The sequence below is a fragment of the Balaenoptera borealis genome (assembly GCF_965194805.1).
Source record: "Balaenoptera borealis genome assembly, chromosome: 12".
NCBI lineage: Eukaryota > Metazoa > Chordata > Mammalia > Artiodactyla > Balaenopteridae > Balaenoptera > Balaenoptera borealis.
Window position 1 is genome coordinate 32,150,807 of NC_138869.1, and position 13,795 is coordinate 32,164,601.

Consider the following 13,795-nt stretch of genomic DNA (forward strand, 5'->3'; position numbering starts at 1 on the left):
CCACTCTCAGAAGAGGCGATTATATACCAGGGGTAGGAATCTTGGGGATCATCTTAGAATTCTGCCTACCATAGTGCTGGTGATCTATTTTGAGTATTGACTGGTGGTTAAAAGCAATAGCTCCCAAACCATTCTATTTGGGTTCTGATACTTATATCTGCTTGACTTTGGGCAACTTAACCACTTAACTTTTCATCACTTGAGTGCCTCAGTTTCCTCATGTGTAAAGAGGGAATAATAACTATACCTACTCTTAAATTGAGAAGATTAGAAGGAGTTAAAAAGAGTAAAGTACTTAGAGCAGTGCCAGTTGCCTAATAAGCATTTGATAAACATAAACTATTACTGTTATTTTCTCAACAAGCTTAAGCAATAAGGAGTGAACATCCATTATTTTCTACCTGCTCAGCTTCCATTTCTTTTCTTCTAGTAAATGCATTCCAGTTTCCTTTGTGCTAATCTCCCCAGATGGTCTTGGGAAGCCTAACCCTGTCTTCCTCCATCACGACCCTCTGCCTCTCCACCTCACTGGCTCACCTCACCTGTCCCAGCCTGACTGTTTGGACCATCTCAACCCCCTGGCCTGATTGACTTAGAGATGGCCACATGTTTCCGCCTGCTCCAATGAAAGTTAAACTTCCTCCTGGCTTTGCCGCACTGGATAGACTTCAGCCTTGAGAAGCAAGGAGGTCCCGACTTGAGAAGAGCCTGCTTGGGGTGAAGTGCACACACAGAGAAAAGCAAAGGGGGGTGGTAGGGGCCAACAAACCTCTGATATCATCACTTGTATCCTTGGATTAAGTCTTACATGAAGCCAGACCAGACCCTGGACTTTTCAGTTACTTATGCTGATAAATCCCTTTTATTCTTTTTACCTCTTTGAGTTGGGTTTTTATTAAATTGGAACTAAAAACTTGAAACCTGGAACTTATGGCAAAAGATGAGTGCAATATCCACATTTTACATTTTTACAAAGAAAGAAGCAGGAGCTCTTAGAATTAAGTGATTTAGCTGAGGTGATTGAGATAGTAAACAGAAGACTCAAGCTTCTGACACCCGGTCTACAGCAGCAGTCATTTCTTTCTTGTGGAAAAAAATCACTCCAAAACTTAGTCACTTGAAACAACCATCATTCTGTTTGTTCTTGATTCTGTAGGCCAGCAATTTGGGCTGAGCTCAGCTAGGCAGTTCTGCTAGTTTTGTCTGAGGTCACACATGCAGCTACGGCACCAGCTTCCAGAGGCTCAGCTGGGTCTGCACAGTGCAAGATGGCCTCAGTCACATGCCTGACAATTGGTGCTGGCTGTTGGCTGAAGCCCCCCAGCCAATGACATCTCCAGTAGCCTCTCTCAGACTTATTCACAAAGATGTCTCAGGCCAGTAGGACAGAGAGTGGAAGCTACAAGGCATCTTGAGATGTAGACTTAGCAGTGGCATAACATCACTTCCACTGCATTTTGTTGGTCAAAGCAAGTCTAAAAGCCCGGAGGTAGGGGAAGGTGGAAATAGCCCCTAGTCCTTGAGGGGAAAAACAGTAAAATTGCATTGCACAGAGGCATGAACTATGGCCTTTGCAAACAATCTACTTCATCTACTGTTTATCTAAATGGTGCTGGCATGGGTTGAATTGTGTCCCCCAAAGAAAATATATTGAACTCCTAACCTTTTGTACCTCAGAATGTGAACTTATTTGGAAATTGGATCTTTACAGAGGTAATCAAGTAACAATGAGGTCATTAGGGTGGGGCCCAATCCAATATGATTGGTATCCTTACAAAAAGGGGAAATTGGACACAGATACCGATAAGCACAGAGAGAAAACGATGTGCAAACACACAGGAAGAAGATGCATGTGACTGGAACACTGCATCTACAAGCCAAGGAACACCAGCGACTGATGGCAAACACCAGAAACTAGGAAGAGGTAAGGAAGATTTCCCCTCCATGTTTCAGAGGGAGCATGGCCGTGCTGACACTTTGATTTTGGACTCCTAGCCTCCAGAACTCAAAATTGGGTCATTTGTAGAGACGTGGATGGACCTAGAGAGTGTCATACAGAGTGAAGTAAGTCAGAAAGAGAAAAACAAATATCGTATATTAACGCACATAGGTGGACTCTAGAAAAATGGTATAGATGACCTTATCTGCAAAGCAGAAATAGAGACACAGACATAACGTAGAGAAGAAATGCATGGCTACCAAGGTGGAACGGGGTGGGGTGGGAGGAATGGGGAGATTGGGATTGATACATATACTATGTATAAAATAGACAGCTGAGGGGAACATACTGCATAGCACAGGGAACTCTACTTAATGCACTGTGGCGTCCTCAATGGAAGGGAAATCCAAGAGGGAGGGGATATATGTATATGTATGGGTGATTCCTTTTGCTGTGCAGTAGAAGCTAACACGTTGTAAAGCAACTGTACTCCAATAAAAATTAATTTTAAAAAAAAGACTGATAATACCAAGTGCCGGGTAGGATGCACGGCATAAGAAAGTCTCCTTCATTGCTGGTTGGGATATAAAATGGTACTTCTACTATGGAAAACATTATAAAGTTGAACATATACTTACCATATAACCTAGCAATTCCACTAGGTATTTACCCAAGTGAAATGAAACACGTTTGCACAAGAGTCTATATATAACGTTTGTAGCAGCTGTATTCTTAATTGAAAACTGGGAACAACGCAAATGCCCTTCAATGGGAGAATGGATAAACAAATGATGGTATATATAAAAAATGGAATACTACTCAGCAATATAAAGGTATGAACTATTTTTTTTTCTTTTAACGCTTATGACGTTCTTAAGGTTTTTTTTTTAAATTTATTTATTTAATTAATTTATTTTTGGCCGCGTTGGGTCTTCATTGCTGCGTGCGGGCTTTCTCTAGTTGAGGTGAGCAGGGGCTACTCTTCGTTGTGGTGCGCGGGCTTCTCACTGCGGTGGCTTCGTTTGTTGCAGAGCATGGGCTCTAGGCGAGCGGGCTTCAGTAGTTGTGGCACGCAGCCTTCAGTAGTTGTGGCACGCGGGCTTAGTTGCTCCGCAGCACGTGGGATCTTCCCGGACCAGGTCTCGAACCCATGTCCCCTGCCTGGGCAGGCAGATTCTTAACCACTGCGCCACCAGGGAAGCCCTAATGGTATGAACGATTAATACACACTACAGCTTGGATGAATTTTAAAAGCATTACCCTGAATGTAAGAAACCAGTCTCATAAAGTTGCATTTGTATGGTTATGTAACATTCTGTAATGATTAAGACTATAAGAGTAGAGAACAAATCAGTAGTTGCCAAGGGTGAGGGGTATAGAGAGGGTTTCCCCTTAAAGGGGCAGCATGAGGGAGGTAGTTTTTTGGAGTGATGAAATTGTTTGTATCCTAATTGTGATGGTATTTACATGAATATATGCCTGTGTTAAAACTCATAGAACTATGCATCAAAAATTAAGTCAATTTTACTGTATGTAAATTAAAAAAACAATTTTTCAAAATGAGACTTTAGTGGTTCAGGGAATACTGACTTCGGGAATGACTGAATCCAAGGCCTTAAACAATGTCAGAAAGAGTTAACCTCTCTCCACCTTTTGTCTCTTTTATTCTAGGCTGGATTTATTCTAAGCTTGGCCTTCCCTTTGATGGGAGTGACTATCATTGGACCAAGCTGAGTCCAGTGTCTTCCTGGAGTTGTGGACCATGCCACCCTTTGTCCAGAGGAATGGAATACGCTGATTGGCTGGGCCTGGGTCGTGTGCCCACTGCTAGGGGCATGAGGGTAAGTGAGAGCCAAACTGATCCAATCCACATGGATGGAGGACGTGGAGGATGTTGTTCCCTGAAGAAAAATCAAGTTGCTATCACTAGAATAAAGGGAATATATGCTAGACAGGCAGAAACTGTAAACGTCTCTGTCTTCCACCTGGCATTTCTTTAATTCTGGATTATATTATACTCTGCTGTCTAAGTCATACCTTACCCATAAGCCATACATTCTTTGAAATCAAGGACTCTGTCTTATTTTTCTTTTTAGCTTCCAACACCATACACATTTTTTTTCGACTTAGTAGGTGCTCAATAGTATTAGTAGCATGCGTGAGTGATAGAATGACTGATGACTAAGCATTTATGAGTATGTTTATGAAACTATACATTTGTGTATACATCAAAAGCCTCTAAAGGCACATTATTTCATGTTTCTCTGGACCACATTAATAGCCACATTCCCGTTTAATCTTGCTTCTCTCCACCAAGGTTCTAACATGTACAGCTAAGTTTTCCAGCAACGGCAAATCAATCATTACATCATCCATCATGTCTGAGTTCTCAGTGATGAAGGTGTCTTTCTTCCCACATTTGCAATTTGGGTGGGCAAAAGAGCCATAAAGATATATGACAGAAGACTGGAGAATTGGATTAAACAAGATTAAACAAGATTCCATTTTCTGGTTCCCTCTTCACTACAGGAATTTTGTTGATCCACAGAATGAAGGGGCCAATTGTTTGGACATTTTTTCTTCAAGCTCTCCGAAGAAAATTGTAGTGAAATCATTTTTTGCTCTGTTATTGGAATAGCAGAGGGCTGGGAAAAGCAACCAAAAACAATGCCTTGTTTATTTTGAAGTTATTAAAGGAAATACTTTATCCACCTAAAATCGTAATTTCTAACAGCTGTGGGGTCCAGGTTAATCGTTGTAAAGTATCACTCCCTGACCACACTGTCCAACTGGTCACTTTCTATCACTGCACACTATCCCTTTCACAGTAAGTTAGCGTGTGATGTATGTGTATGGTTTCGTTGGTGTATTTACGCCACTGGAGTATGAGTCCTATGCAGACAGGAAAGTCACGTATCTGAAGCAATCACCAGTGGGCCCCCAGAAGATGGACTACAACATGCATATAATTAGGGCTCAATCCATACAATTAATTATGTTGGGTTAATGAATGAAAGAGTGATGGCCACCAGGCATTTTACCAGCTCAGTCTTTGGCATTTCCACTACCGAGGGTCTCTACTTCTTAATTCCCCCTCTTAACATTTCTCAGTGTCTCTATCTTGGGCTTAATAAGAGAAGCAAACATAGGAATTATTCCTCAGATGGGCCCTGCCCTTCCTGGCTGCATTCCTCTCCTCGTATCATATCATTCTGCCTCATTTTTAGCCAATCTTATTCTTCCCATGTTTGAAGACCTAACTTAAATGTCACCTTCCTCTTCAGGGAAGCTCTGAATGTCTGGAGCACAGGCACGACTTCTTACCCTTAAGGTCCACTCGCGGCCATGTTAGCTCTCTCTTCCTCCCTCTCCCTCTCATTCATTCATCCAGCACCTTAGAATCTGCTTAGATCAGAGAGGTAGTGAGATAAGATTTGTGACCTCAGAGTCCTTACAGCCCTCCCAAGGAGACGTAGGGTAGGCAAGTACTTATAACAACGCTTAACCATTCATCTGTCGATGGACATTTAGGTTGTTTCCATGTCTTGGGTATTGTGAGTAGTGCTGCTATGAACTTAGGGGTGCATGTATCTTTTTGAATTATAGTTTTGTCCGGGTATATGCCCAGGAGTGGGATTGCTGGATCATATGGTAGTTCTATTTTTAGTTTTCTGAGGAACCTCCATACTGTTTTCCATAGTGGCTGCACCAACTTACATTCCCACCAACAGTGTAGGAGGGTTCTCTTCAAAAAAACAAAACAAAACAAAAAATAACACAACGGTTAATATTTGCATTGAAAACAGCGTGTACAAGAAAAATCTCAGAGGACCTGGGAAGGCTTTGAGAAACATCTTTCACTTTGTGCTCATATTATAGGCGCTCATATATGTAGATTTCTCTTCCTTTCTAGATTTTCAGGTCCTTCAGGACAGGGACTTTATATCTGCATTATTTTCATCTCTGTAGGCACCCTCCCCAGCACTCAGCATGACGTTCTTAACACAGGAAACACCCAATAATTGCTTACTGAATCAGTGAATAAATAGTTTGCTTTGAAAATACTGAGAGTATCTTTTCTCCCCCCTAATTTGGATAGAAAATGCATTTTCACTTTACTTAGCATAAGGACATCTCTACTGGAAAACAAAAAACGTCTTTTAATTTATCTGATCCCTCAAAAGACATAATAGGAACTTGAAATTGAGAGGAAGTCAGGTACCTGAATGGGGGACACATGGAAAGAAACAGACAGATATTAAAAGTCATTCAGACAGGAGAGGGCTGTTGAACTGGAAAACTATTAATGGTGTTAAATCAGTTTCCACTGTGAACTGTTAACACTCAGAGAACAATGCTGAAAGCACCTGGAAGGCACATTTCTAAAGTCAGAAAGCCACAGCAAACATTTTGTTTTTGTCTGTCAACTTCGGAAAACAGAATAAATATAAGCTTTTTTGTAGATGCAAAAAAGAGGTGGTTTTAGTTTAGTTTCCACAGTCATGTGATTTATAGACTTCCAAATTATTCCATATGGCTAAAAATAGAGGATCTGAACTTGTAGTTCATAAGCGATGTTAACAGGAGAGTTTCTCTCTCAAGCTCAGGGTAGATGCATTCCTTTTGGCGTGTGCTCTGAGCCCTGAAAGTCAGGGCATGAAGAACCTCTGAGATTCAGACGTGGGGCAAGCCAGGCAGATGATGAGAAAAGAGGGGTTTTATTTCAACATAGTCACAGAAACACGTGGTGCTGGCTGTGATTTACAACGACATAAAGACAATTAATCCAGAGTGATGGGGAAAGCAGAGTGGGAGGGAAACCCATCAGAGGTAATGAGGACTAGGAGTGAAGAGACAGGTCATTGATAACTTGAAATTCCACGTTGCCAAGCAGAAAGTCTGGCACCAAGCAGAGAACTACGGATGCTGGCCTCAGAATACTTATTTAAATGCCCCGATCTTTCTTTTTTAAACAAAGGATTGACTGAAAGACAAAACAAACTTCCCCAGAAATGATCTAGCATCAATGGGAAAAGAGCTTGGAAAAAGACTCAATGTCCAACTAGGTTCCTGTGCTACTGGCATTAGCCAGTAACAGGGTCCCGTTTCCTGAACACCTGGCATGGGATGTGTAAATGTAGGTATCATCATCTCTATTTCGTAGATAAGGAAAAAGGCTCAGAGAGGTGAAGTGACTCACTGAAAGTCACACCAGCTAGTAAGTTGCAAAAGTGGAGTTCAAAGCCAGTTCTTTCTGGGTCCATAGTACACATTTTCCATCTACACACTTATTACTCAAACTGATCCCAGAAGCATCAACGTGACCTGGGGGGTCAATAGGAGTGAAGAACCTGGGCATCCATCCAGACTTGCAAAATTAGAATCTGTATTTTTACACAATCCTCAGATGATTGATATGCTCATTAAAACTGGAGCACTGTCTCAGATCTCAATCCTTGCTGTATATTGGAATCACCATTAAATCCTGGGAGATATTTCAATTAAATCCTTGCTTTACATTAAATCACTATTAAAGCAGGGGATACTTTAAAACCAGAGATACCAGAGCCCACTCTAGAACAATTATATCAGATTCTCTGGGGTTGGAGTCTGGACATTGGTAGCATTTTCTGCTCCCCAGGTGACTCTAGTTCTTAGCATCACATAGTCTCTGACGCTAACTTTGCAAGGCTGTTTAGTGCAGAATGATAAGGAGGTGGAGAAGGTCTGTTTTCAGACCTTTACGGAACCCTTGCCTTTTTTCAAACCACTTAGTGTCATCTAGTGGTTCTCTACCCTTGCTCTACCAGAACCAGCTAGAAGCTTTTAAAAATCCTGATGTGCAGATCATACGTCATACCAATTAAATCAGAAGCTCTGGTGGAGGGACCCTGGCATCTGAAATTTTTAAAGCTCCGAGGTGTTTCCCATGTGGAGCCAGGGTTGAGAAACTCTGCCCCGATTAGAATCTCTGAGACCTGCAACTCATCAGTTCTTCAACAATAAAAGCCAGTTTGCAGGAAATATGGGAAATAGAAGAACAAGTGAAATAACACCATGGGGAAGCAACCAGCCAAGTCGAGGAGGAGTGACAACCCAGTTTCTCTAACAAACACCTCAATGGCATTAAAAAGGCAGAAGACATCTGATAATCTACTTTCTCTATTTCAGGGTACAGATGTTCACATATTTTTTATAATAAAAAGGTTTTTAAAAAATATTTGGGGGTGAAGCCGAGGAATCTGCATTTTAACCCTATCCTCAGGAGATCCTGTTGAATAATTATATTTTGAGGACTTCTCCATAGCAGGGAATTCATTAAGCCCCTGGGAATTCTTGTTTCCTACTTAAGTAGGTTCCAGTACTGAAAGCACGTTTTTCTCAGCTTTTGGACTGGCTAAGTGTTGGGGGTTTTTTTGTTTTTGGGGGGTTTTTTTGACTGCAAGGCTTGCGGGATCTTAGTTCCCCAACCAGGGATCGAACCTGGGCCCTTGGCAGTGAAAGCACGGAGTCCTAACCACTGGACTGCCAGGGAATTCCCTGGACTGGCGGCTAAGATTTTGCTGGGGTTGGTTAGACCTGCACTGCCCAAAACAGAAACCACCAGCCACATTTGGCTGGTCCAAATTGAGATGTTCTGTCAGTGTAAAATATACATCAGATTTCAAAGACTTAGTACAGGACAAAAATAAAATATCTCATCAATAATTTTATATTGATTACTTGGTAAAGTATAATATTTTAGATAAATTAGGTTAAATAAAATCTATTAAAATTAATTTCTGTTTTATTTTTGTAAGATGGCTACTAGAATACAATATGTGGTTCACATTATATTTCCATTTAACAGTGTAGCTCTGCTGCTTTGCTAATCAAAATGTGGTCCACTGACCAGCAGCAGCAGTGTCCTCTCAAAGCTTGTTAGACATGTAGGCTTGAGCCCCATTCAGGGGTTCTGAATCAGACTCTGCATTTGGCCAAGATCTTTGTGTCTCTGCCTGCCTCTCAGACTTTCATCCTGTAACTTTTTGTACTGTCTGAAACCCTGTGGCTTAGCGAAACCCAACAGACTCATTTAGTCCATCCCTCTGCCCCAGGAAGCAGTGCATTCAAATTCTCAAAGTACTTAGGCATCATCATCATCAAGTTATCCACCTTTCTTTGCAGAGCCAGGAAACAGGAAATTTCCTACTCTTTTAACCTCTTGTCTGCAATTTAAGTCTTTGATTTCTAGCTCTGTTCTCAATCACTAGAGAACACCAGTTACTATTTTTCTTTCTCCTTAATACTTCCTCTTCCAGGCCTCCTTTAGATTTTGTTTTCCTTTTCTCAGCTAATTCCATTCTTGTCTCATAGGACCCATTCCCCAGGTCTTTTCATCATGGTCAGCCCCTTTTTGGAGGCACACTGTCCTTCTCAAACAAGTTCACTAAATGCTGGGGTGTTACCAGTCTGTTCTTTACAGTAAATCTGAAGGTGGCTAGTGCCAGCCAGATCATTTGGAGAGAGGATTTTGATAAATGTTCCTGTCTTTGAAAGGTCAGACAAAAGAAAAAAGAATAGGAAGGGGCAGAACTCCTCCAAGACCAGACAGGAGACAGTAAAGTGAAGTGCTTTTGCCTGGAGTGGTGGGGGGTTCAGTGGCGCAAATGGAGAGTCTGCAGGAACTTAGCGATTCTAATTTGGGCTCTTTCATTAGATTCTATCACAAACTCAGGAAAAGTTACCGAGCCCAACTGCCCCGATTTCCTCTAGTCAATGGGGACAATATTGCTCTTTTATTCCATAGGGGATTTTTAAAGCCTGGAATAATAAATAAATAAAAATCAGCACGCTTAAAAAAGAAAAATAGACCAGTTTTCTTGCTCATAAGCAACACTAATTTCACATGGGCCATGACAATGATTCCCTCATTCGGGATTTCTATGTGCACTTTATTGGTCAAATGGATAATACCTCCATTTTGAAAAGCTAAATAGTTCTTTAAGCAAGTCGTTATACTAGAACACCTCACTGATCTAAACCAGCTCGTAAAATCCATTATATTAACTTGGTGACTCAGGGACCCTCACTTCCACGAGTGAAATGAGCAATTTAATACTCAACAGAGAGCCTCTTTGTGACAAAGAGGAAATCTGAGTGCTATTATGCCCATATTAAAAGCTAGAGATATTCAGTACTGGGAATCTTTGGAAACTGGAAACGAATTCACTTTTACTAAAGGGATCTCATGGAGAAAGTAGTCGTATAAAATTCCTAGTGCTTTATTTTTTCCCTCCAATTTTTAAAAACTTGCCTCATCTTCCAAGGCTCTTCTCAGCTCTGCTCAAAATGAACCCAGACCTCTGAAAGTGAAGCAATATCACCGCCATCTATGTTTTCCTGCAAAAAAATGTGTTGAAACAGTTACATTCCCTCCACGGTATGATAAAATTCCATTGCACTTAACATTTATGTTTTACCCTTTAAAAATTAACCATATTCTGCATTGCCAAAACACTTTACTTCTACTAATTAATATCACAGTTGGGAAAGTGACTTTTTCTTCTTTTCTCCAGGCAAACAAGCTGAGAGTTTAAGTGATTTACCCTTTCTGAGAGAGGAGGTCACAGACAGAATTCCAGGATTTGAACTCTGTACAGGTCTCTACAAAGACCATTAAGGCAGTTTTTCAGGGACTTAACAAATACCCATCTGGTGATGTTAAACTACCTTTGAAGAAAGCAGCTGTTGGCCCAAATTGAGGCCTACAAGAAACCCTGTGGATTCTGAGGGTCAGGAAGATCTATACAAGGCAGGTTTATGTCCTTCCCAGGAGGCAGCCATATGGACAGCAGGCGGCCCAGTGATAGCCATAGCTGACATTTCTTGAGCACTGATAGTATGCACAGGACTTTACTTGTCTGACCTTATTATCTCTCCAATGCACTGAGTTGTGTATTTTATTATCTCCATTTTACAAATTAAAAAATAAAAACCTTAGAGAGATGTAACAACCTGCCTAAAGTCAAAGGCTAAAATTTGAACCAAGAATCTGAAGCTAAAAACTCAAATTCTAACCAATACCCTCCTGATATTAACCCTGTGATTATATCTGCAGAAGTCATTCACCTTCTTAAACCACATATCCACACCCACTCTGCTTCATTTACAGAGTGTCAGTCATAATGATTTCTTATATAAATTTGAAAGCCTGGTAGATTAAATCTTACTGACTTCAAAGTTCACATTGTTAAATCAAGACATGCTACATCATTATTTCTATTTCTTAATTGTAAACTGCATCTTAGAACAGAATAAATAATTTGGGGATGAAATGAATGACAAGGACATTGATCATCTAAGAGTATTAATAGCTCTTATTTTTATTTATTTTTATTTTTTTGGCCGCACTGTGCGGCTTGCAGGATCTTAGGGATTGAACCCAGGCCCCAGCCGAGAAAGTGCCAAGTCCTAACCACTGGACCACCAGGGAATTCCCAATAGCTCTCATTTTTAAATCACCAAAAGCAACAATCTGGGTTTAGGGCATATCTATATCTCTATATCTTTATCTATTTCCATCTGTTTTTTTAAAGGATGGTTTTCAATTATTCATCCATTATTCATTGAAACGTACTACATATTATGCACAGGGCTAGAACCAGAGAAATATATGATATGGTCCTTGCCTCTAGCTGACGTACATATGGTGTATTTTTGTGTGTTTTTTTCGTTTGTTTGTTTGTTTTTTGGCCGCGCTGCGTGCCACGTGGGATCTTTGTTCCCCAACCAGAGATCAAACCTGTGCCCCCTGCATTGGAAGCACAGAGACTTAACTACTGGACCACCAGGGAAGTCCCTATTTCCATCTATTTTTTAAAAAAATACCATAATTGCTTTATTTTCAGTAAGAAGAAAGGGCAAAAATTTATCCAGAATATTGCTTACTTGATTGTAAATTCATGTTATTTAAATGCAGAAAATTTCAATTTCCTCCATGATACCATTTTTTTCTGCTCTATTTCTCAGAGATTTTTGTGGTAAGCCTTAAACAAGTTACTAACATCATTTAAAAATATACGTATCTATTAGTATGTAAGCTCGTCAGTAACACATTCACAGAGCTTTCTGTGAATACTTTTGTCTATTTGAGATTTATATTTGAAGGTCTCATCTTTCAGCCCTTAGCTAAAGTGTTTATCATTTAGACCTTGCTTATCATGTCCTTACTTTTGCTCATGCCATCCTGAAATCATCAGGGTTTTGTTTTCTAGTAAAAGTTTAGGCATTGTATAATGGCAAACTTTGGTTGAATTAGGCCCATTGACTTTTTTTGCCTCACAGTGTTTTGTTAACATTTGAACTATACTAACATTAAAATTCTGGAAATTTCACACACATGTCCATATTTTTCTCTTTCTCTTGAAAAATCAGAAGATCTGGATATACTGAGCCCTTTTTCCCCCACACGATTTGGTAGAGAATGCCTTCTGCTGACAAGTTAAGTACTTTCCATTTCACCCATCCCTACTATTCTCACACCTGGCACCTCCCTTCAGTTGAACTTGCGTCTCCTCCCTCCTGTTCCACCCCCCACCTCATCTGCTTTGTTCAGAGATGAATTCCTAATATCCATAGCAAAACCTGGCACACAGTAAGTTCTTGATAAATATTTATTGTAAGAACATGAAGAGGATAGAACAAACACCATTAGACTTGCAAAGATGAAGATCAAGTAAGTGCTTTGTGGAGGTTTTAAAATATGTCTACAATTTATTTGGCACTTCTCCCTATAAAAGGTGGAGACTAATCCCCTCCCCTTGAGTGTGGGACAGACTTAATCACTCACTTCTAATGAATAAAATGTGGCAGTGACAGCATGTGTGATTCCAGAGTCTGTATCGTAAAGGATATTGTCACTTTCACCTTGCTGTCTTTTGGATCACTCACTCTGGGAGAGTCATCCTCAGTAACCTGAGGACACTCAAGGACTCCTATGGAGAGAGGCTTCCTGTCACCAGCTAGCACCATCCTGCCAGGCATGTGGGTGAACAACCTTGAAAGTGGGCCCGCCAGACTCAGCCAAGCCTTCAGGTGACTGCAGTTCTTGACAACTTGACAACAACCTCATAAGAGACCCTGAGCCAGGACCACTTAGCTAAACCACTCCTGAATTCCTGACCCATGGAAACTGGAAGCTAATGAATGCTTATTTTCTTAAGCCACTAACTTTTGGGATAATTTGTTACACAGCACTAGATAACTAATACATGCCTCAGATTAACCTAAGTCAATTTTTTTTTTGTGCACACCTCATGGCATGCGGGACCTTAGTTCCCTGACCAGGGATGGAACCCATGCCCCCTGCAGTGGGAATGTGGAGTCTTAACCACTGGACCACCAGGGAAGTCCATACGTCAATTTGATTGTTCACAATTCGTGTGTTCTTTTTGATGGATACTGATAACCTCCAATAATTAGGGTAGGTGAGGGCTCTAGTTCTTTTTCCTGACAATATGACTGAACAAGAAAACAATGGCAAACCTCAGATCTAATTCTGCCATGCAGACAAGCAGACACAAAACAATCACACATCCAGTCTTGTGAACTCAGTAAAGTCCCTGTTCTCTGTCATTTTAGGACCATTGGTAGCATTTCACATGAAAGGTTTATTCCAAGATAAATGTGACCATGTTGCAACGGCAGGATCTACTAAACTTCTAGTTGAATCTGATGAAAGAATCCTCCAGTAAGTCAGTCCGGGTGACACAGAACTGAACTGAGTTATAAACTTCAGGTGTCACTCAGAGGGTGGTAGGCTTCTGGGATCACCAGATAATTATACCTCATCCACGCCAGAATGAAGTGCCTGTA